The 26,253-nt window shown below is 39.9% G+C and overlaps 1 pseudogene; it reads right to left on the bottom strand.

The window, feature by feature from the left end:
• Positions 1–2,379: 2,379 nt before the first annotated feature.
• LOC114114953 (phosphatidylinositol N-acetylglucosaminyltransferase subunit Y-like) lies at positions 2,380–3,250 on the bottom strand (annotated as a pseudogene).
• Between the last annotated feature and the right edge of the window lie 23,003 nt (positions 3,251–26,253).

Genomic DNA, 26,253 nt, shown 5'->3' with positions numbered 1-26,253 from the left:
GGTTTAATGTAGTTCACATAGACAGAGACTTTGCTTTCTTCAAAGATGTACACCTTAAAGATTTTTCTGAATAAGAAAGATTAATCATTCCTCCCTGTCTATAGTCCCCTTCCTTTTAAATCTGCCTGCTTCCTTTCTGACAGTCAGCTTCCTTCCCGAGGGTGAGATTGTGAAGAGCCAGTTAAGGCCATGGGCCTTTGCTCAAATTCTGGTTCTGCTATTATCATTTCCATGACTTTCAGTTCTTCATCCTAATAGGCCCTCATTTTATAAGTGAGGTTATTCGTAGTGACTAATTTGGAGTTATTATGAATTAATACATATCAGTTCCTAGAACAGTGCTTGTCATGCAATTGTTAGGTAATTAGAATAGGGAAAAGGAGTCCACAATGGCGGTGGCTAAAAGACAAGGAAGGGAAAAGCCCTCGAAAATAGAACAAAGGAATGTCCGAGAACTGGAGTGAGAACTTCAGGCAGAACAGCCCTCCTGACTAAGCCTAATTTGTATAGGGCAGGCCCAGGGAGAAGGAAAAACATATAAAAAGAGGAGCCAAGGGCTCTCTCTCTCTCCTGCTCACTGGGGCGCTGTTCTCTTTGCGTCTTTGGATCAACGTACCCTCACGCCTCGAAGATGGATTTTCCTGCTATCTTCTAAATAAAACAGCTGTAACACTGAGCTGTAACACTGATTTGTCTAAGAGCTATTACACAGCCAGTTCAAGACCTGAGAGCTATAACACAGTCTGTCCAAGACCCGAGAGCTGTGATACGCCGAGGGGGCTTTAATGTCCATCACTCCAAATCTTTGCTGTGACCAGACAAAAACCAAGGAGCATACACTCGCGTGACACAATGATGTATTAGCTTCTGCTAATATGGCTCCAATGCCACCCCCTTTGGCGAGTGACAATTGGATTAGAATGGCTACCTTCCTGGGAATATGGAATTCATAGTATTTAAGTCATAATATCATTTCAGAATTCAGTTCTATAGGTTCTATAGTATTTGTTTACTCTGATTAGTTTCAACTGGTAAAAAAAAAATCTAATTGTAATTTAATACTGCATAGAGTTGTGTTTTGTTTTGTTTTTTTTTTTTTGTCACCTAGTATACCAGAGTCAATTAACAGAGAACTCTGGACCTTATAAAAACCAGAACAGGGATCACTATGCTTCAGTCATGAGTACTGATAAACAAGCAGAGAAAGCTTAGTTTGAGGGGGAGCTTAATAGATGCAAAGTGTTGAGCAAAATACTTTATATGTATTAACTCATTTAATCCTTATAACACCTTGAGGTAGATGCAAAGAGCTGACTCATTGGAAAAGACTCTGATGCTGGGAAAGATTGAGGGCAGGAGGAGAAGGGGATGACAGAGGATGAGATGGTTGGATGACATCACTGACTCAATGGACATGGGTTTGGGTGGACCCGGGAGTTGATGATGGACAAGGAGGCCTGGCCGTACTGCAGTTCATGGGGTCGCAAAGAGTCAGACACAACTGAGTGACTGAAGTGAGCTGATGTACTATTTTACAGAAGAGAACACTGAAGCACAGATTAGTTAGGATGGAAAGCTAGAAAGTCTAGTGCCAGAGTCCACGCTCTTGCCTGCTATGTATACTGATGTTGAGTACATGAGCAAGTGAGTGAGAGAGGTGAGGAGAGAGAATAGAGATGGGGAGGGGAGAGCCTATGTCTGGCCACGTCTCCTAAGGTCCACTTCTTATGGATTCAGTGACTTTCTATTACAACATTTCAAGAAATGTTCTTCTGTTCTATCTAGTTTGAATGGGTTACTTTTTTTTTTTTTTTGGAAAGCATCAATATCTTATTTTATTATAATTAATGTAAGCATTTGATGCCAAAGAAATGAAGGTGATTTTACAAACTGAATTTTGGCAAGTCCATGTAATTTTCATTTCATTACGATTTTATATCACATTAGTGCAAATGCATTTCTCTAAGCTACTCCAACATTGCTCCTTTGGAATTATTTCAGTCATCCTTAACATGTGACTTTACCAAAGACTTTGAATCTAAAATAAACATAAAATTTAAAATTGGGAACTTTTAATTATGAATGGGGTAAGTCATCAGATGATGGTTGGGGCTGTTAATTTCCAAGGCACTTTGTTGAAATGTTTCTTCTGATACCTGAGGTATAAATGACAACCTTCAAAAAACATGGGCAAAACCAAAGTGCAATGAAGAAGCCTCTGCAGCTTAATCCTCCCATTGTCCTTAAGCCTTTAACAGAAGTTAGGGAAAGCAATTTTCCTGCAAATTAAGTGGGTTTCCAGTATTTCCATGTAGTTGAGCTTTCAGAGATAGACATTCAAACATATCATTAGGATATACCATCTTGGCTCTGATTTCATTAATTATGCCTGAAATGTTTAATACCCATCCAAGTCCAAAGAGGGAAGAACACATAAACAGGTATGGTAATCGGCAAGAGCAGACTGTAAAAGCGCAGTGCTAGTGCAGCCCCGTGGGAACTTTTCTTTCACAGAGGCCAAGTAAAACAGTCCTGCCAAAGATTACCAATGGAATAAAAACAGTCAACATAGGAAGAGGCAGAAATATTCTTCTCCTCCACTTATTACCTGCCACTCTGACTTTTTAAAATGTAGATGGTATTTACAATATTTAGTTGCATGTTGTTGTTTTTAAATATGATCTAATGCTCCATTTCTTCTTGCTTCGTATTTTGATGTGTCATCCTAGCTGCCTGTGGTATCATGTTGGGAATCCTATCAATAATTGAATAGGCTATTCCTAAGTCTTCATCAATCAATTCATTTGTCAATGCTTCATAGCTGAGTGGCTTCTTGGAGAGCAGGCACACTAGGAACTCAAGTAGCACTGGGTCAAAGGTGTGGGGTGGTTTCTCCTTCCTCTCATTCTTTTCTTGCTGATTGCGATGACCCCGATGCATACAGACACCTGGGGTGGGGGGCAGGGAGTGGGTGACCATGGACGGCAGCTGGGTTGTCCCTCACAGCACAGAGGCAAGCTGATTGCACACTCCATTCAGCATGGGCGGGTAGCCCGCAACAGGGCCTCTGCATGCCCTCGGCTACCCTGTGAATGGCTTACTCTTATTTGCTGATTTCTGGCTCAGAGATTTCTTTCCTGTTTTCTGCTTAGGGACAGTTGGAGCTTATATTGACCAGGGGGACACAAACTTACTCATGCATCAAATTGTCATGGAGGCACCTATAGACTGTAAACTAACCCTCCAACATGGTCGGCTGGAGAAAGAGCTTAAGTGACTGGTGTCAGTCTAAAGTTAGGCTTAGGATTCACGCTATAGAAGGGATGAGAGGCACAGGTCATTGTTGAGAGTAGGGTGGCATACTTTAGAACTAAGGTTTCTTAAAGAACATGTGAGGTGCTGCCAAGAGGCAGTGGCACCACTGTCACCTCAGATTATTTGTATTCTAGCTTTTTGGCTCGTCAAAAATATCTCTGTGCCAGTGTTCACTGTTCAAGTAAATGGGTAATTGGAATTGGACAGGAGATATTTTATATTAGGAATCCAGACATCTCCATGGAGATCCAAGTCACCAAAATAGGTCAGAGGCAGACTAAATTTTTTTTTTAAGTCACTGGGAAGTTAGGGGAAGAGGAGAGAGACAGCTGTGATGTCCCAAAAAGAAAGAAAGAAGTAGCCTCTTTTTCATATGAAAATGAGATTCCCTGAAAATTTTAAGCATTGAAAGTACCTCTAGTGACCTGACTGCCTTTTAGTGGTGACACACATTATTTGAAGAAATGCCAAAGGGAAAGAGGAGAAAATTACATTTGACCCATCAAATATAAGTAGCCATTGAAGGGAAAACACTAACACAAAAGTCTCTTGAGTCTACACAGTTCCTTCTGGTTGCCCCAATATTTTACTTTTTATCTAAGCTTTGCTCAAGTCCTGCTTACACTGAAAATAGCTGAATTCCAGGCCTGCTGGCAATGAGCTGGGCTTCATTCTTCAAGTGTGAACTCAGTTTCAAAATGAATCTCTCCCAGTGAAAAGAAATAGGCAGAGAAACAGTGGAAATTTGTACAGTTCAGTTTGTGTACAGATTAATGCAAATAGACTCATGCATCTGGAATAACAAGAGAGATTTTTTTCCTCTAGGCGATGTAAAAAGGATAAAATTCATGACAACAATAAAGGCAAGCTAATTAACTGTAACAAAGCACCATTCTTACTATGGGTCTAGTCCCTTATATGAACAAAACTAATTGGGAGGATTGTAGAGATATCAAAATATCAGAATCCAGGGATTTTAAAGCTCTGGGTGATTATTACCTGCCACAATGTGAGCAAGCATTTTTATTTTCCTGCCTGCCATGCTTTGTGTCTCCACCCTCATTCCCTGATTTTTCAAGCTTCCAGCTCCTTCTGCCCATGATTCTCTCCACTCTAACATTTCACCTTTCACACATTGGATTAATGTTGTATTGGGGGCAGGAATCAAGAGAGAAGTCAGAATGAAGGAGAGATTGAAAGGTGTGTTGGAAGATGCATCAGAAAGAAAATGAGCCTGATGTCAAAGAAGGGCCTAAGAAACTAACTTCAAAGGTATGTGACCTATGCAGTCACCAGAGTCCTGTATTTAGAAGGAATTCACTCTTGGATTAATGCTCTGCTATCACCATCTTGAAATCCTTAATAATTTTGAAAAAGGAACCTCACATTTTCATTTTTCATTGGGCCCCACATATTATATAGCTGGTTCCGAAGCCTGGCTGGGAGGATATCCCAAGGAGATGTCTGGAGGATGGCAGGGAGATAGCAAGTAGAGTGTTTTCCCAGATTATGCTGAACTGGGTTGACATGGAAGGTCCAAGTCATGAACTTACCAGGACTGAATTTCCACAAGCAGAAAAGTGAAGGTAGGAAGCAAGAAAACCAGGAAAGTGTATGTGGTCTGACTGGTCCAGCCTAGGAAGCTACTACACTTCCCTTTTTCCTTCATCAAACATAATGACACCCCCCTTTCCATTCATAAAATTAAATTCATTTAGGTTAAGATTTTGTCTGGCCTTTAAAAAAATTGCACAATGCAGTTAGTCATAGCAGTCATTTACATTTATTCAATCAGACAAGAAAATTGAAGGCCACTCTGCAAGGATCTAAGAAAAGAATGCTTCAAGAAGAAGAATCCACATATGGAAAGGCTCTCAGAAGAGAACTAGTTTGGTGTGTTTGAGGGGTGGACAGAAAGCCAGTTTGACTGAAAGCTAGTGGATAATGAAGAGAATAAAGAAATGTGAGATCAAAAAGTCAGTAGAGGTCAGATCACCTTGTAGTCAAGTGGAGGAATTTAGAGTCTGTTCAAAAATAATGGAGACCATTATAGAATTTTATTGTAGGGGAGGGGTATGATCCGGTTTACATTTTAGAAGCCTTATTTGTAGACGATGGACTGTAGTGGTTATACTGGCAAGAATGGAGACAGGAAGATGACTTAGCGCTGTAGAAGCGACCCAGGGGAGAGATAAGTAGCTACAACAAGAGAGGTGGCATGGAGATGATAAGAAGAGGTGGGATTTGGGATAGGTTCTGGGGAAGGACTGATAGCACTTTCTAATGAATGGGTGTAGAATGTTAGGAACAAAAGGAAATCTGAGTGTCTCCTACACCATTGATTTGTGTAACTGGTGATGTTGTGGCCCCAGTGCTGAACATGGAATGGCTGCAAAGAAGAGAGTTTTTCTGTATTGAAGGTGGGAGTGGGAAGCACAAATTCTAATTTGGTCCCTTTCCATTTGAGAAGCCATTTGGCATCTAAGTGGAGATGTTAGATAGGCAGTTAGATATATGAGTGTGGTCATGAGAGAAGAGATGTAGGAGAATTATGAATGTCAGAGTGGTTTTTCAAGTCTAGATGGGATGAGAATTGCATTGAGGATAGAATGTAAAAAAAGATGATGAGAGAGCCAAGGACAGAGCCATGGACACTCCAAGACTGGAGGCTAATGTGATAGTAGGGGATTGAAAACAGGAAGGAGGCTGTCACTGAGCCAGAAATTAAAACATTTTTTTAGAAGGTGGAACAATCGACTTTGTAAATATCCAAGGAGAATTCAAGATAGAACAAAAAATTAACCATTGACTTTGGCAAGATGAAAATTATAGTGACCTTGAAAAGGACCATTATGCCCAATCAGAGTGGATAGCAAAGGATGAAATAAAGATGGACACCAAATATGTACAGTTCTTTTGTGGCTTGAGAGAGAGTAAATGGGTTAAGAGGGATTGGGAGGGGAGGAAAGAGAAAAGAAATAGAGCAGCAGCCGAAGGACATGGGACCAAGGAAGGGTTCATTTTGAAAATCTTTTCTAAAATATTATTTTAAACCATATTTATACAGAGATGTAACTCATTTAGTAGAGGGGAAAAATCTGATAATGTAGATATACTAGTATGATTGAAATTCTCTTAATCAACCTCTACTTCAGATTGGATTAGCAGTCTTTGTCCATTTATTTTGGGGGGCGAGGGGGTGGGTAAAGCAGTGATCCCCATGACTGGTATTTCACACTCTGAAACCCATGAATAACTGCGGTTTTCAGTTTGATCTATTGTTTACAAAGATGCAGTTGTAATTCATCTTCAAAACTGCTAAGCCTAATTTATAGACTTAATGTTGCCCTCCACCTCAGTCCATTATGTTGGAGTCCTAACCTCCTATGGATTGTAATTGGAGATAGCACCTTTAAGGATGCTTTGAAAAGTTAAATGAGATCCTAAATGTGGGGCACTAATCTAGTAGGTGCTGTGCTCAGTCATGTCTGACTCTTTGCAACTTCAGGGACTGTAGCCCGCCAGGCTCCTGTGTCCATGGGATTCTCCAGGCAGGAATACTGGGGTCGGTAGCCGTTCCTGGACCCAAGTCTCTTGTGCGCTAGCAAGCAGATCCTTTACCACTGTGCCACCTACGAAGCCAGTAGGACTGGTATCCTTTCAAGAAGAGGAAGAGAGGTACCAGGAACATGTGCACTGAGGGAAAATGCCTTATGTGACAACAGCCAGAAGGTGCCCATCTGTAAGCCAAAGGCCGTCGTCTCATCCAGGAAACCAAACCTGATGATATCTTAATCTTGGATTTCTAGCCTTCAGAACTGTAAGAAATAAATTTCTGTTTTTCAAGCCACTCAGTCTGGGTGTTTTGGTATGGCAGCCCTAGTCGACCAGTACAGCCTATTGTATTCATTACTATAGTTATGTAATGTAATGAAATACTACATAAAATGAAAAAACCATTGAAAAAATTGCTTGAAACATTAGCTGAATGCTTTGAAAAGAGTTTTTTAGTAAGTTACTAAAAACATTTGTCTATTGTTATGAACAATACAACTATAAATAATTGGGGAACTCGTAACAATCAAGGATGTTGGCCTCAGATCATTTTTAAGCATCTTTCCATTCTCCCTGAACTGAAAAGAAAAAAACCCTAAAATCTATAGATGACACAGTGTATGCAAAAGGAGAACCAGAACTGCAAGTTTTGTCCTGCAAAAGACTGGCAAATGAATGAATGGTATACGTTAGTTATAATTATTTTAATGATGAAGTGAAGTGAAGTGAAGTCGCTCAGTCATGTCTGACTCTTTGCGACCCCATGGACTGTAGCCTATCAGGCTCCTCCGTCCATGGGATTTTCCAGGCAAGAATGCTGGAGTGGATTGCCATTTCCTTCTCCAGGGGACTTTCCCGATACCCAGCTTTAATTAGCGTTTTGATTTATGGATCAAGTGTGGGCCCCAGCTGTGTCACATTAGAAGACACTTGCCTCAGAGTACTTGAGAAGTTGAGATGAGATGGGATCCAATGCACAAGGAAAAGTGTTTTCTTTGTTAAGAACAGGGATACTGCTTTCATTTTCACATGCAGGGATTTAGAACATATGCTGTGGATAAGTTGGCAGAATTGATAGTGGGAAGATGAGATTGTTCTGATCTCACTGCAACTTTTACCTTTGAATTCTGAGGCAAAGTTATCAGCAGAGAGTAGAGAGAGAAGACTGTGGTGGAGATTTGAGAAAAAAGAAAAGTATGAAATAGCCATTTTGAAGAGTGGGAAAGTTAATTTACTGAAGAAGTATATAAGATTGCTATACAATATTGAATGCCCATGTAATATTTGTGGTCATAAATTTTACATAAGTCCAGTTAGTACATTTGCTAACTGTTGCTAATTAATTCTTGCTAATTTTCTCCAGTAAAATTTATCTGCATAGGAGACTATGTACAGTAAAGGTATATCTGAGTGTAATTATGGTTGTTATTTGCCAGGCAAGTGTAACAGAAAGAGACTAGGGCAAAGAAAATAAGGTGTTTTAAAAGCAGTTATTTGAGTGGTGCATTATGGGATTTGGGAAGGATAATAAGAGGAAAGTTAGGACATGAAGCAGAGATAATTTATAAAAATGATAGTAATGTGATAGAGAAGTCAGTGGGGTTAAAGAACTGTTAGAGGGGAAATATTAGCAAGAAATTACTGTAAGGGTGAACAGCAAGTTCAAAGTATGAACTGGAGATTTTACAAGTGGCACAGTTTCTGATGATAAAAATATGTCTAGGAAGTGACCACATGAATGGCTGTCTGAGGTTAAAGTGGTTAAACAGTCATTTGAGCTAAAGGACTGAGAAGCCAAAATGGTAGATAGGCCATCATGTGGAGGCTAAGGTCTACAGTCATGATGGCAGAAGTGGTCCCAGAGGAGAGGTGAGTCAGGGCCCATTACTGATGCGTGAGAAAGAGTCATGAGAAGTTCAGAGATAACAGAAACAGTAGGGGTCATCAAGTCTTAGTGTGAACGATTTTTCAATACTGAGAGGAAGTTTCAATTTAATCATTGGAAAAGGAACTGGGCAATGTAAGAGCATTACTTAGAATTGAGGGCCAACCCAGAATGCAGGAGGGAGGGGAAGGAGTCATTGAGGATGAATTTGTTTACATGCAGACAAGCAGGCTGACACTGTTTAGTCTTATGTGTGTACGTGTGTGTACATGTGCATGCATGCACATAAAGACACTCTGGGGATGGCAGAATCCATCTCCAGATGAAACCAGATAGTCCACTGGGTAGTAAGAGTCCACTCTTAAATCTCATTCCCAGAATGTCTACCTCAAAGCAATGGTGTAGACATCCTCTGAGATGTTGATCCTAAGAATAGATGTAATGACCATCCCTAGCTCCTGAAAGCTGGGCACTGGAGGGTTTCAGAGCCTGAGCTCAGTTTGTGGTCTTAATCTACAAGGCCTTTCCTTGCCTTCAGCATCTTCTCATGTTGCCAGGTGGCATCTGTGTCAGCCCACATTCATAAAATGAGAAGATAACTTGGTGCTCAGAAAGCAAACGTGGTCACTGAATGGAAGCCAGAAAATTAGAGCCCACAGTAAAAATACCTTAGGGAAGCAAAGGGATGTGACCTCTGTGTTACATTTAGTGTGAAATGCTACCCAGGGCAAAGGACAACAATTCAGAGAGAAGTCTGTAATTATAAATATACAAAGGAAAATTTATGGAGAAGCTTTCTCAACCTTGGGCAAGTTAGTGAATAATTCATTTGGAGAAACTGCCTAAGGTTCAATTTGGAACAGTTTGGGTTATACAGTTTGTATTATTGCCAGGCTTAGCTCTTTTTACCATTTCTGTTTGAGCTGCTAGATATCACCTTGTCAGTGAAGGTGATAGTGATTGGCAGAAGTGAAGCTCCAGACCAGCTTTTCTCAGGAAAATGCCTCATAAGATTGTTATGTCTGCCATTTTCTGGAATAGGCGTTTGGGATGAACTTCTCCAGTAAATGAATAACTAATCACTACAGTCAGTTTATCAAGGGTGCTCAAATTAGGTGACATGTAGACAAAACAACTGGTTAATGTCATGTTTTGCTGCACACTTGTGGCAAAAAGCAGGCTCAGGGTAAGTTCAGCTTTAGACGGATTGCAAATATATCAACATAAGAGTTCCCAGTGTTGACTTCCCATATGTCAGATGAGTGGTTGAGCTAGAAGTTCTTTAAAACCCTACCCTGCCCCCACCCCCACCCAGTTCTAGGATTCCAGTTCACTGCATCTCTAGGCCCAAATTAGCACATCTTTGCAAATAGAAGAGTTGGAGGGTAGACATAGTCTAGTGAGTGTGACTTTCAACTGAGAATGAGGAAAGCATTTATATTGCCTTAGTGAAGTATGGTTGGGGTCTTTGAGGAAGACAGACTCAATCTCATAAGGTTATTGTGTTAATCAAGTAAGATATGATATGCAGAAACTGAAGCTTAGAGAGAGTATATGACTTCTGTTGATAACTAGAGCAGAACTCAAATCTAGGTGGCTTGCTGGGGGCAAAGCAGACGCCATCCTAACTAGTTTAAACATAACAACAGTTTATTTATTTAAGACTGTTAGGTAACTCTGAGACACAGAGACTACACTGAAGGGGAAAAAAGTCTCAATAGAGCTTCTTGATGAAAGTGAAAGAGGAGAGTGAAAAAACTGGCTTAAAACTCAGCATTCAAAAAATGAAGATCATGGCATCCAGTCCCATCACTTCATGGCAAATAGATGAGGAAATAATGGAAACAATGACAGATTTTATTTTCTTGGGCTCCAAAATCACTGCAGATGGTGACTGCAGCCATGAAATTGAAAAATGCTTGCTCCTTGGAAGAAAAGTGATGACCAACCTCGACAGCATGTTAAAAAGCAGAGGCATTACTTTGCTAACAAAAGTCAGTCTAGTCAAAGCTATGGTTTTTCCAGTAGTCATATATGGATGTAAGAGTTGGGCCATATAGAAAACTGAGCATCAAACAATTGGTGCTTTTGAAGTGTAGTGTTGGAGAAGACTCTTGAGAGTCCCTTGGACAGCAAAGAGATCAAACCAGTCAATCCTAAAGGAAATCAATCCTGAATATTCATTAGAAGGACTAATGCTGAACCTGAGGCTCAAATACTTTGGCCACCTGATGTGAAGAACTGACTCATTGGAAAAAACCCTGATGCTGGGAAAGATTGAAGGTAGGAGGAGAAGGGGACAACAGAGGATGAGCTGGTTGGATGGCATCATCGATTGAATGGACATAACTTTATTAATATGAAGTTGTGAGTTAATGAAATTAACATGAACAAAATCTTTAGATAGATGTTCAAGGAATCTGTATTATTACTATCCATTATTTTATATTACGCTAATTCATTCTTGACTCATCTTTGAAATTTTTCTTTGCCCCCAATCATTTCTTATTCTAATGCATTTGTTCCAATTGCTCTATCTTGCTTCTTGAGATTCCTCAGTTCTTAGGTATCTCTCTGTTCTTTCTTCCTTCTGCTTACTTACCACCTTCTTTCACCTCTTGATCTTTTAGTATTTTCTCCTATATCCTCAGAAAGCATTTCCAAGTTATGGATTTAATTTTCTGTACTGACAGGCCTTATTTTACTACCTCTGAGGTGGATTTAGATGGTCTTATTACAAGTTTACAGTCTCCTTGCAATTTGTAATAATATTATCCAGCTCCCTTTTTTTCTTGGCTCACTCTCATTACAATATACTCTGTTTACATCTGAGGTTATTCTCATAATAACTTTCTTCTCCGGTTTCATTTCAATCATATCTTGTAGCAGCACACTAATGACATCACATGATATTATAAAATTTTCTTCTGAGTTCTGTACAGATCATTTTTAGAGATCTGTTCTTCCAAAGCTTCAAAATGATTTTTTTTTCTTTCCATTGTTTTGCAGTGTATTTTCATAAGACCCTTGGGTGTGTTTGGGGTCATTTTTTTTTCATCTTCAAACAAGGGGAGATCTTTTGAAAGCTGGCATTTGTCCATAGACTGATTGTATGGATCTCCCCTGACCCTATCATCCCCTCTTTGGGTGTGGATCAAATTTTTTTCTAAATTCTTGTAGTGGTTGTTTCTAACTTGCAGCTCAGTTCCCAGTGTCAAATAGCGATGCATCTAATGTGGCTTAGTTTTATGGGGCTAAGATTTTCCCCCACATACACTGTCTGGTTCTTTGCTACTTCGAACTAATCCAGTATTTGGAAAACCATAATCCTAGCATGCATTCTTCTTAGAGTTTTTCTGTCTTTATAGGAATCATATTTTGGGATGCAATGTAAAAAGAAAAAGTCCAAACCACTCATTTCTAGCAAGTTATTTTATATAAGTTGTTCCCAGATGGGTATAGAAAAGTAGGAGCAAAGAGGATCTTCAAAAGTTATGGCCATGCATTCAAGTCTGATCAGTTTTCCATTAGGTAGAGATTCCAGAGATTCTTTGGACCAGGAAGCTGGCAGTGGTAGAAGGATAGTTCTTTCTGCCATCTTTCTGTACCAGAGTGGAAAGTCAGGACTAGTTGCATCAGGGACTGCTGGCTATATCCTTTTTACAAGTGAAAGTTGTACTTGCTTATCTTTAAAATGTTCAATCTAAATATTTTTTCTAAGTGACAACTCACTTTGATGTAGCAGCCTCCTCTCACTGTTGGTTTTACCTCTTGGCTGGCATATGATCACAGTTTGCTCTATCTCCTATTTATCTTTGTATGTGTTCCATCTTTTTTCCCACCAAGTAGTGAATTTCTGGAGGGCAGCAACCTTGCCTGGGTCATTAGTATATCTGTTGCCCTGCCTTGAAGAGAGTAGTGCTCTGGAAATCTCTGGGTGAATAATAAGGGTGCATAGAGACTCTTCATGGATGTCCTTTTGGCAATAGAAGAAAAGATTGTGCATCGGCTCTCCTTAGGGTCCCTTTTAAAGGAGTTTAAAAGCAATTTGAGCTAACACAATTGCAAAAATATGTACTATGCTCCTACACGTAAGGTGTTTGGGATTCCAAAATGGCTAAACCTTGCCTGCTGCCTTCTCCAATATGGATAGAAAAGAGACTAGGCATGAGTAGTTCTAATAAAGGGCAGACCATGGCTCTGGTTTATTAGAGGTTCAAATCAAGCATTGAACTCCAATGAACTGAATTATTTCTACTTGCTCACCCAACAAACATTTACTGAAGACCAACTCCAAGGCAATATAATGAGCATGAAACATTCTCTTAATTCTGAGTAGCAGACTGTCAGAAGGAGCCAAAGGATTTTACTTGATCTGACTGAATAATGGAGAGGAGCACCCATATTCCCTTGTAGTTCCCCATTGTTGGGAAAGCTTTGCCCTGGATCCTCAACTCACAATAAGGCAAACAACTATAGCTCTGGAATCAGGTGCCAGCCTAAACAAATCTACTGTATGATCTCTTCTTGCTTTCCATTCAGCTGAGAAAATACCTTTTTTTTTTTTTTTTTTTTAGCAATAATATTGTTCATTACAGGAGAAACTAAGGTGCCACCCAAGGCATCTATGTTTATGTGTTACTGGAAATAGCCTGTGCTTTCTTGAGCAGTTCTTAGTTGTAAGTAAGTTTCATTGCTAGAAACAGCTTTGCCTATTTTTCTGATGTCATAATTTATGGCACTTATCATTTATCTGATTTTTCATAGTTTCTTCTTTCTAATTAAAAGATGAAAGATTTTTTAAGAGGCCTAATTCTAGCTATATCTACTACTGCAGGCAGGAATCCCTCAGAAGAAATGGAGTAGCCATCATGGTCAACAAAAGAGTCCAAAATGCAGTACTTGGATGCAATCTCAAAAATGACAGAATGACCTTTGTTCATTTCCAAGGCAAAGCATTCAATATCACAGTAATCCAAGTCTATGCCCCAACCAGTAACACTGAAGAAGCTGAAGTTGAACGGTTCTATGAAGACCTACAAGACCTTTTAGAACTAACACCCAAAAAAGATGTCCTTTTCATTATAGGGGACTGGAATGCAAAAGTAGGAAGTCAAGAAACACCTGGAGTAACAGGCAAATTTGGCCTTGGAAAACAGAAAGAAGCAGGGCAAAGGCTAATAGAGTTTTGCCAAGAGAATGCACTGGTCACAGCAAACACCCTCTTCCAACAACACAAGAGAAGACTCTACACATGGACATCACCAGATAGTCAACACCGAAATCAGATTGATTATATTCTTTGCAGCCAAAGATAGAGAAGCTCTATACAGTCAACAAAAACAAGACCAGGAGCTGACTGTGGCTCAGATCATGAACTCCTTATTGCCAAATTCAGACTTAAGTTGAAGAAAGTAGGAGAAACCACTAGACCATTCAGGTATGACCTAAATCAAATCCCTTATGATTATACAGTGGAAGTGAGAGATAGATTTAAGGGCCTAGATCTGATAGACAGAGTGCCTGATGAACTATGGATGGAAGTTTGTGACATTGTATAGGAGACAGGGATCAAGACCATCCCCATGGAAAAGAAATGCAAAAAAGCAAACTGGCTGTCTGGGGAGGCCTTACAAATAGCTGTGAAGAAGAGAAGGAAAAGCAAAGGAGAAAAGGAAAGATATAAGCATCTGAATGCAGAGTTCCAAAGAATAGCAAGAAGAGATAAGAAAGCCTTCCTCAATGATCAATGCAAAGAAATAGAGGAAAACAACAGAATGGGAAAGACTAGAGATCTCTTCAAGAAAATTAGAGATACCAAGGGAACATTTCATGCAAAGATGGGCTCGATAAAGGACAGAAATGGTATGGACCTAACAGAAGCAGAAGATATTAAGAGGAGGTGGCAAGAATACACAGAAGAACTGTACAAAAAAGATCTTCACAACCCAGATAATCACGATGGTGTGATCACTCACCTAGAGCCAGACATCCTAGAATGTGAAGTCAAGTGGGCCTTAGAAAGCATCACTACGAACAAAGCTAGTGGAGGTCATGGAATTCTAGTTGAGCTCTTTCAAATCCTGAAAGATGATGCTATGAAAGTGCTGCACTCAATATGCCAGCAAATTTGGAAAACTCAGCAGTGGCCACAGGACTGGAAAAGGTCACTTTTCATTCCAATCTCAAAGAAAGGCAATGCCAAAGAATGTTCAAACTACCGCACAATTCCAGTCATCTCACACACTAGTAAAGTAATGCTCAAAATTCTCCAAGCCAGGCTTCAGCAATACATGAACCATGAACTTCCAGATGTTTAAGCTGGTTTTAGAAAAGGCAGAAGAACCAGAGATCAAATTGCCAATATCTGCTGGATCATGGAAAAAGCAAGAGAGTTCCAGAGAAACATCTATTTCTGCTTTATTGACTATGCCAAAGCCTTTGACTATGTGGATCACAATAAACTGTGGGAAATTCTGAAAGAGATGGGAATACCAGACCACCTGACCTGCCTCTTGAGAAACCTATATGCGGGTCAGGAAGCAACAGTTAGAACTGGACATGCAACAACAGACTGGTTCCAAATAGGAAAAGGAGTACGTCAAGGCTGTATATTGTCACCCTGCTTATTTAACTTATATGCAGAGTACATCATGAGAAACGCTGGACTGGAAGAGGCACAAGCTGGAATCAAGATTGCCGAGAGGACTATCAATAACCTCAGATATGCAGATGACACCACCCTTATGGCAGAAAGTGAAGAGGAACTCAAAAGCCTCTTGATGAAAGTCAAAGAGGAGAGTGAAAATGTTGGCTTAAAGCTGAACATTCAGAAAACGAAGATCATGGCATCTGGTCCCATCATTTCATGGGAAATAGATGGAGAAACAGTGGAAACAGTGTCAGACTTTATTTTTTTGGGCTCCAAAATCACTGCAGATGGTGATTGCAGCCATGAAATTAAAAGATGCTTACTCCTTGGAAGGAAAGTTATGACCAACCTAGATAGTATATTCAAAAGCAGAGACATTACTTTGCCAACAAAGGTCTGTCTAGTCAAGGCTATGGTTTTTCCTGTGGTCGTGTAAGGATGTGAGAGTTGGACTGTGAAGAAATCTGAGCACCAAAGAATTGATGCTTTTGAACTGTGGTGGTTGGAGAAGACTCTTGAGAGTCCCTTGGACTGCAGGGAGATCCAACCAGTCCATTCTGAAGGAGATCAGCCCTGGTATTTCTTTGGAAGGAATGATGCTAAAAGCTGAAACTCCTGTACTTTGGCCACCTGATGTGAAGAATTGACTCATTGGAAAAGACTCTGATGCTGGGAGGGATTAGGGGCAGGAGAAAAAGGGGACAACAGAGGATGAGATGGCTGGATGGCATCATCGACTAGATGGACATGAGTTTGAGTAAACTCCAGGAGTTGGTGATGGACAGGGAGGCCTGGCCTGCTGCAATTCATGGGGTTGCAAAGAGTCAGACACGACTGAGTGACTGAACTGAACTGAACTAAATTCTAGCTAATGATGTAAAGGCAAGGCATGAATGATATTATCAGGAAAATATGGCATATGAATAACACAGTAGTTTTTAATCACCCTGCATATTTGTAAAGGAAACACGTAGTGATACTTTGTCCATTTTAAAGACCAGTAAACCAAGGCACAGAGCCGGAATAGTACAGATCATGAATGAATCAGTAAATTAGAGAAATAAAACATCATGGTTTTTATTTCACACTCTTTCAGCTGCATTATCTGATTTTCTTTTATGTTATAGGTGCTACCCATTTTCTGAAGTACAAGGATGCATAATATTCTAATGTTGACAGCAGTAACCAACTGGATTGGGCTGTTATGATATGTCAGGCACCATGCTAAGTGCTTTTTATACCTTGTCTCATTTAATCCATACAACCATACAGAAAAGTAGACATTTTGTCCATTTTAGTGGTAAGGAAATAAAGACTTAAAGATGGTGATTGCCCTGGCTAGTAGCTGGTATGTGGTAGACTTGAGATTTGGCTCCATTTCTGTCTGACTTCAGAGCCCATATACAGCCCTGATGTGCTGTCTTAAGACCATCAAATCTCAACCTGTCATTTTACTTTTGCTACATCTGTGACCCAGAGAAATCATGGCTCATGCAAAGCCTCACAAAGAGTTAGTGAGAGAGGTAGAACTAAAAATGCAAATTTCATGATTTCGAAAGTTTCCTCCTCCTGAGAGTGAAGGAGGGCATTTCTTCATTGTAGTTAAGTGCTCCAGTCAGCACTGCTTTGCTGAATGTCAAAGCAAAAACAGGGTATATCTAGCACTTTTACAGAAAAGATGTGGAATATCTATATTTAGGAAAGTTACTTCAAGCTAATCAGCTATTTCAAATGAAAAGAGATTAGCATTAAAAAAAAAGTGGGATTTGAAGACCACTTATTACAAACTAAGCTAATTTTCTTATGTTTACTCTGATATAAGAAAGTTTTAAATAACAGAGGAAATAGAACCACTAATCTGATCAGAATGTATATCTCTGAGAACTCTGTATAGTGAAAAGGGCTTGGAATTTGGGGTAGAAATCTGGAACTAAAGCCTCATTCTATTCTACTTCTTCCTCTCTGGGTGAGCTTGGTAAATTGGCTTAACCTCTCCAGCTGTTGGTTTTCTCACTGTAGGATAGATATCAGTTCAGTACAGTTGCTTGTCGTGTGTGACTCTTTGTGACCCAATGTACTGCAGCTCTTGAGGCTTCCCTGTCCAGTACCAACTCCTGGAGCTTGCTCAAACTCATGTCCATCGAGTCAGTGATGACATCGAATCATTTCATCGTCTGTCATCCCCTTCTCCTTCTGCCTTCTATTTTTCCCAGCATCAGGGCCTTTTCCAATGAGTCAATTCTACACATCAGGTGGCCAAAGTATTGGAACTTCAGCTTCAGCATCAGTCCTTCCAATGAATATTCAGGACTGATTTCCTTTAGGATAGACTGGTTTGATCTCCTTGCTGTCCAAGGGACTCTAAAGAGTCTTCTCCAACACCACAGTTCAAAAGCACCAATTCTTTGGAGCTCAGCTTTCTTTAATGGTCCAACTCCATCCATACATGACTATTGGAAAAACAATAATTTTGACTAAATGGCCCTTTGTTGGCAAAGTAATGTCTCTGCTTTATAATATTCTCTCTAGGTTGGTCATAACTTTTCTTCCAAGGAGCAAGTGTCCTTTTCATGGCTGCAGTGACTATCTGTAATAATTTTGGAGCCCCCAAAATAAAGTCTCTCACTCTTTCCATTGTTCATCCAACTATTTGCATGAAGTGATGGGACCAGATGCCATGAACTCAGTTTTCTGAATTGTTGAGTTTTAAGCCAGCTTTTTCACTCTCTTCTTTCACTTTCATCAAGAGGCTCTTTAGTTCTTCTTTGCTTTCTGCCATAAGGGTGCTATCATTTGCATATATGAAGTTATTGATATTCATCCCAGCAATCTTGATTCTAGCTTGTGCTTCATCCAGTCTGGCATTTCACATGGTGTACTCTGCATATAAGTTAAATAAAATGGTGAGAATATACAGCCTTGGCGTACTCCTTTCCCTATTTGGAACTAGTCTGTCGTTCCATGTCAAGTTCTAACTGTTGTTTATTGGCCTGCATACAGGTTTCTCAGGAGGCAAGTAAGGCGGTCTTATATTCCCATCTCTTTCAGAATTTTTCACAGTTTATTGTGATACACACAGTCAAAGGCTTTGGCATAGTCAGTAAAGCAGAAATAGATGGTTTTCTGGAACTCTCTTGCTCTTTCAATGATCCAGCAGATGTTGGCAATTTGATCTCTGGTTCCTCCACCTTTTCTAAAACCAGCTTGAACATCTGGAAGTTCATGGTTCATGTACTGTTGAAGTCTGGCTTGGAGAATTTTGAGCATTACATTCCTAGTGTGTGAGATGAGTGCAGTTGTGCAGTAATTTGAACTCTTTGGCATTGCCTTTCTTTGGGATTGGAATGAAAACTGACCTTTTCCAGTCCTGTGGCCACTGCTGAGTTTTCCCAATTTGCTGGCATGTTGGGTGCAGCACTTTCATAGCATCATCTTTTAGGATTTGAAATAGCTCAACTGGAATTACATTGCCTCCACTGGCTTTGTTTGTTGTGATGCTTCCTAAGGCCCACTTGACTTCACACTCCAGGATGTTTGGCTCTAGGTACATGATCACACCATGGTGGTTATCTGGGTAATTAAGACCTTTTTTGTACAGTTCTTCTGTGTATTCTTTCCACCTCTTCCTCATATCTTCTGCTTCTCTTACGTCCATACCATCTGTCCTTCTTTGTGCCCATCTTTGCATGAAATGTGCAAATCTAATTCAGATGACCATTTTATCTGCTACTGTGGGCAAGAATCTCTTAGAAGAAATGGAGTAGCCCTTGTAGTCAACGAAAGAGTCCAAATTGCAGTATTTGGGTGCAGTCTCAAAAATGACAGAATGATCTCTGTTTGTTTCCAAGGCAAATCATTCAATATCACAGTAATCCAAGTCTATGCCCTAACCACTAATGCCAAAGAAGCTCAAGTTGAATGGTTCTAGAAGACCTACAAGACCTTCTAGAACTGACGCCAACAAAGATGTCCTTTCCATCATAGGGGACTTAAATGCAAAAGTAGGAAGTCAAGAGATACTGGAGTAACAGGCAAGTTTGTTCTTGGAGTACAAAATAAAGCAGGGCAAAGGCTAACAGAGTTTTGCCCACAGAATGCACTGGTCATGGCAAATGCCCTCTTCCAACAATGCAAAAGTCAACTCTACACATGGACATCACCAGATGGTCAATACCAAAATCAGATTGATTAGATTCTTTACAGCTGAAGATGGAAAAGCTCTATATAGCCAGCAAAACAAAACTGGGAGCTGACTGTGGCTCAGCTCATGAACTCCTTATTGCAAAATTCAGAATTAAATTGAAGAAGAAAGTAGGGAAAACCACTAGACCATTCAGGTATGACCTAAATCAAATTCCTTATGATTATACAGTCAAGGTGACAAATAGATTCAAGGGATTAGATCTGATAGACAGAGTGCCTGAAGAACTATGGACAGAGGTTCATGACATTGTACAGGAGGCAGTGATGAAGACCACTCCCAAAAAAAAGAAATGCAAAAAGGCAAAATGGTTGTCTGAGGACGTCTTACAAATAGCTGAGGAAAGAAGAGAGGCAAAGGTAAAGGAGAAAAGGATGGGTATAGTTATGGCATTTATGGATCAGTAAATTAAGGAATGGTTAAAATAAGGTATGTGAAAAATGAAATGAAAATTTGCAAATGGGAAAGGGTATACAAATGTTAGTTTCTATTCTTAAGAAGTACCATTTTCATCCTAAGTTTAAAAAAAGCCATACTTGTTTTAACTATGTTTTTTTCTGCTTGTAGTCCTTGATTCATTCATTTTTACACACATCATTTGTTAAGACATCTGCCATACCTCACACTGGGGGAAGTCATAAGGAATATATAAAAGTAAGAAGGTGGAATCTAACTGCCTATTCATCCTCTACTCATATCTATTAAGATGTCTCAACATATTCAAAACTGAACTCCTGATTCCTGCCCCAAATTTGTCCCTTCTCTCTTCTTCATCCTAGTTGGTAGCAACTCCATCCTTCTGGGTTCCCAGAACAAAAAACTTTGGAATCAAATCTGATACCTCTTTTTCTCACATCCAGCCTTTCAGAGAAACTTACTAGCTCTTTGTTCAAAATATACTGAGTCAAAATGCATTTTTCCATATCCACTGCTGCTACCCTGATCAAAGCTACTAGAGTAGATTGAGTTATGTCTCCCCCAAGGATATATTTAAGTCCTAACTCCCAGTACCTGTGATGTGACCTTACTTGGATAGGATCTTTGCAGAGGTCATCAAGTTAGGATGAGGTCATTCTGGATTAGGGTGGGTCCTAAACCTCCTGACTGAGGTCTTTCTAAGAGGAAGGAAAGGGACATTTGGAAACAGAAGGAGAAGGTCCTGGAGGACTTTTGTTGTGTGAAGAATACACCTTTAGTTGTCTACTGCCTGTACAGGTGGCTGTACCATCTAGTGCAGACATATTTCAGTATTTTAACAACCTGTTTGACATTATTAACCTTCCTGGATGAATGTCAACTTTGCCTCTGCTATATTTTCTGATTTTTAAAGAAACTTGTAAGGTTTTCTCTCTTACTACCTTTAGGTCTTTGCTCAAATGCTACCTTCTCTGTGAGTCCCATTCCAAGCACCCTATTTTAAGTCATACCCTACACTCCATATGCAACTCCTTAACTTTCTGTTTTTCTGTGTAACCTTGCCGCCATCTGACATATATAGATATATTTTTGCTTATTTATCTTATTATAAATATTATATATAATATAATATAGACCACACAGGACGGAGGTTTTGTTGTTTTATTTTGTTTGTTCTACTTTGCTTTGGTTTTCTTAATTCTGTTTAATCACTTGCTATGACTTCCCTGGTGGCTCAGATGGTAAAAACATCTGCCTGCAATGTGGGAGACCCAGGTTCGATCCCTGGGTCAGGAAGATCCCCTGGGAAAGGCAATGGCAACCCATTCCAGTACTCTTGCCTGGAAAATCCCATGGATGGAGAAACCTGGTAGGTTACAATCCATGGGGTAGCAGAGAATTAGACACGACTTAGCAACTTCACTTTCTTTCTTTCCATGATCTCAGCACCTAGAGAAGGGCCTGACAGGTCAAGGATACTCAGTGTTTGTTAAATGAATGAACAGAGGCTTTCAAACAGCTTACAGAATGGCTGCTTGTACATCTGTGGAAACAGTCAGGAGTCCTGAGCAGCCCATATACCATAGGAACTGTCTGTATCAGCGTCTCATCCGGAAAGTTGAAGCCTAAGCCAAGGGAAGAAGCTCCCTCCTCCTCTCCCTCTCCTGTTCCAGCCTCTCTTCAAGGGGAGAACCAGTTCTCCCTTCTCCCTCCTCCCGCCCTCATCTGTCCCTCCAGTCTCTCTTCTCGAGGAGAACCAGATGAGCATGATGGGCCCTGATGGATTCTCTCCAGCAGTCCTCTTCATTTTTATAATTATGATTAAAATGCCTTTTGTGACACAATCCCAACATTCTCCTTTGTGGCAAAATAGTTTTATTTCTTTTTTGTCAGGTAAAGTATCATTAACAATTTGCCTTGTTTTGACAGCATCGGGCTATAATTAGTTTCTACAGGGAAAATGCTGCAATTAACAGTGTTTGCTTCTTGACGTGAATCTAAATGGAGACTGGAGGAAGCTAACTGAGAAAATTTTAGAAATCATCAAGGTTAGCAAGAAATTCACCTGCAGGTGAATTAAGATGCTGTGTAATAGCTTAGCTACCTCTTCCTTTAAGGAATACTGTCCTGTCTCCCTGTAAACTCCTAAGACATTTTACCAGTGCTTATCTCATCTGTGATCTCTGCATTCTCTGAAATCCTATCATTTTTATATTATCATTTATAACACTAGTCTTTTAAAATTTTTCTGTTTCCTAGATAAGTTGGAAAAATAAGAATATATATTTACATTTTCTTATCCTTGTGTAAAGAGGCCCTGGAAGGATATACAGAAAACTATTAATGAGTTATCTGGAGAGGTGAGGGGAACTGAGAGAATGAGGATGCTATAGGCATAAGGTTCTCAGTTGTTGTTTAGTCGCTAAGTTGTCTGACACTTTGTGACCCCATGGACTACAGCATTGCCAGGCTTCCCTGTCTTTCACTGTCTCCTGGAGTTGGCCCAAATGCATGTTTGTTGAGTCAGTTTAACTAACTATTTGAAGCAGGTAGATGTATTACCTATTCATTTTTTGCCTTTTGTTTTATGAAAGGACTATGGTGTTAGACATATGCAGGATCTAATGCAGTGCTGATGACACCAAATGCTCAGTAGCTGAGGTTGATTGGTTGCAAATAAAACAGTTAGGACAGGGGTAGCTAAGTGAGTTAATTAAACCCAGCACATTACTGTGTGTCCATGTGGACATACTTCCACAAAAAGATGAACTCATCGTGTTTGCTGAGATGTCTTTTCTCAGGTTCCTGTCATCCTGAATCTCCCTTTCACTCCATGTGTCCTATCAGTTCAGTTCAGTTCAATCGCTCAGTCGTGTCCGACTCTTTGTGACCCCATGATCGCAGCACGCCAGGCCTCCTTGTCCATCACCAACTCCCGGAGTTCACTCAGACTCACGTCCATCGAGTCGGTGATGCCATCCAGCCATCTCATCCTCTGTCATCCCCTTCTCCTCCTGCCCCCAATCCCTCCCAGCATCAGGGTCTTTTCCAATGAGTCAACTCTTTGCATGAGGTGGCCAAAGTACTGGAGTTTCAGCTTTAGCATCAGTCCCTCCAATGAACACCCAGGACTGATCTCCTTTAGAATGGACTGGTTGGATCTCCTTGCAGTCTAAGGGACTCTCAAGAGTCTTCTCCAACACTGCAGTTCAAAAGCATCAATTTTTATAGAATTATATAAAAGCTAAAACTTTATGCCTCATTCTTCCTATGATGATAATAATTAGCAAGTATATACTGCTTCACAGTTTACATGATTCTTTTCTAAATTGTTTCTTCGGACAGTTACCTGTGGAGCCTACGCCTTGTTCTCTTAAACAGTCAGGTGTCATCGATGTTCTGGGCCAGGCTTAGAAGAAACACGCAACAGAGCATAATCAGTTAAGTGAGTAAATTCTGAATCAGGAAGACTTTGACTGGAATCCCAGATTTACCATGTGTTTGCTTTGTCATCTTAGACAAGTTCCTTAAATGTTCTGAACATTTGTATAGGCATCTATAAGTTAGGTATCATGAACCTACTTATTAAGATTTTTGTAATGGTCCTATATGGTAAGAGAAGTCAAACATATATCACTATGTCTCATATATGTGAATGCCTAATAATTCAGGCTGACTTATTATTGCTTTTATTTGTATGTATTCATTTCAAGTGCATCTGGAAAGTTGTCCCCCACCACCCTAAATATCTCTTTCTCACTACTTGGCATGATGCTCATTAGGTCATTAAAGATATATTACTTTGGGTTGAATATATTATCTGACTAGGTTTTCTCATTAAAGTGCAAATTTACTTAGCTTAACTTTGATATTGTCTTTTTTCCCCTGGGAGGACTAACTAAAAGCAGGCACTAAATTGAATGGAAACTGAGAGGAGTTGCAATGAGTAGTTTCATAGCATGGTCTTCTCCTCAGGAATACCAGACCTTGGAGGCAGAACTGTGGGACTGAAGGGCATCTGCACAGCTTGGGAGATCGATAGGCAGGAGGCACTTGAAGACACGACTAAAGCTGAGAACAGGACAGGAGCAAGGGGCTGGTGGATCTGAGAGAGAGTCCCGCTCCACAGACCTGCCAAGCCACCATTCAGGCATCATGCTGTGAAATGTGTCAGCTCAGACCCTTGGCACCTGTGTCTCTGCCTGTCAGAGCATACCTGGTAGCAGGTTTCGGTCTTGCCACTGGATCTGAGCAGGTGTTACTGTGAGGCTGTGTACCAAGTATGTACCTGCCTTTGCCCTTGTAAATCACAAGTCTGGAACAAGAGTGTGACATACCATATTACTCTAGGTGCTTTGGTAGGATGAGCTGGAACAAAATGAGGCTAAAGGCAGGGACCAGGATTGGAAGGTGCCGTCCTAATCTAGGAGTGAGGTGAGGAAGGTCAGGTAAAATAGGACATCTTTACTATCTCTTCAAGGGTTTTACAAGTCTGAGGCCATATTTCTGCATGAACACCGAATTTATAACCCATTGATTCATTTTTGTCATCATCTTGAGAATTTTCATGTAATAATTAGCTTAGTCTTAAAGCTTTTTTTATTTTGGTGTTTTGGATTGATGGCTATAGCCACAATTTCTCACAGTTAATTTAGTTGTTGTGTCATTTCAGACAAACAGGTGTCTCTCATCCTAAGCCAGCAGGTGTCACTATTGATCAATTGGAAATAAACATGGTAGACTTACCTGGTAGGAGTAGATCCATCTCTGATTAGGATGTAAGAATTAAAGATATTAAAATTTAAAAAATTAAAAAAATAAATAAATAAACAAAATCTAAATGGAAAAAAATAAAAAAAAGAAAAAGAAAAGAGAGGACAAAAAAAAAGAGAATGAGTTTGTAATTTCAGATTAAAGGGCTATTGTCTCAGATCCACTGGCTTTGTGGTAGATAGCTGAGTTCTCAAAAGAGTGTGTGTTTCTTCAACACTGGTTGCCTGCAAGCACAAGGCAAGTAGAGGTCTTTATGGAGAATGGAGTCAAAGGAATGGCCCTTTCACCTTCTAGTATCAATGCTCTTTTTTCCTATACTCTTTTTTTTTTTTTTTCTCCATATAGTTAAATGTAGCCAAGTTCACTAAATGAAACCTTCATAGTACATGCTAGCTCCAGAATTGCTTTCTTCCTTTGGTCCATCCTCAGTTATTAGACTTGATTTCAGAGAAGTCTATGCCGGAAACAATCAGGTGGATAAATCATGGAGTGCACTTCAAAATCAAAAAGTAAACTTTGGGAGAGGTACTTTTTGACTATGCATCATCCAAGGCACTGTTCTCTCCTCCAATACATAACTCAACATAGTACAGTTTGTTAAATGTATCCATGCTTATCTTTCTCCACCACAAATATGTACTGAATTATATGCAAACTATGGTGATTCCTCTGTGAAACCTACACCTTCTCCTCCTCTAGAGAATTAATTATCTTATATGAGAGTCCTCCATTCTTAGTATTTATTTTCTCTTAACAGTTCTCCTGTTTAGTTTGTTGTATGTATATTTTTCTATGGCTGAACTATGAGTTTTGTTTTTTAAGAAAACCAAAGATGTTAAATATTATGTACCCCAGACCCTCCTCATTTTACAAATGGGTTGTAACAATAGCTAGTATTACTTGAGTCACTTTTATAATTGAAAATTTTAGAATATGCCTTGCATAGAAGAAATACTCAATAAATATCTGAGTATCAGGCATTTCAAATGTCAGTGGTGTAACAACAAATACCTTTCCTCTGCTCCCTTAGTGAGAAACTTATAGTCTAGTAGGGGACATAAAGTGAAAGTGAAGTCGCTCAGTCGTGTCCAACTCTTTGTGACCCCATGGACTGTAGCCTACCAGGCTCCCCTGTCCATGGGATTTTCCAGGCAATAGTACTGGAGTAGATTGCCATTTCCTTCCCCAGGGGATCTCCCCGACCCAGGGATTGAACCAGGGTCTCCTGCATTGTAGACAGACGCTTTAACATCTGAGCCACCAGGGAACATAAAACATTCATCAAATACAATTTCCTGCCTTGTAGTAAGTCCTATAGCGATAATGCACATAAAGTATATTGGGAACTCAGAGAGAAAATGTTTCTAAGTGACTGGTCATAGACAGTTTGTGGAAAAAATGGGTTTTAATCCATAAATATATGTATGTAGAAAAAGGGGTAAGGAAAAGTAAGAT

Source organism: Ovis aries, chromosome 5 (assembly GCF_016772045.2).
Source record: "Ovis aries strain OAR_USU_Benz2616 breed Rambouillet chromosome 5, ARS-UI_Ramb_v3.0, whole genome shotgun sequence".
NCBI classification, from domain to species: Eukaryota; Metazoa; Chordata; class Mammalia; order Artiodactyla; family Bovidae; genus Ovis; species Ovis aries.
Note: the sequence above shows the minus strand (reverse complement) of the source record. Positions and strands in the feature narration are given on the sequence as shown.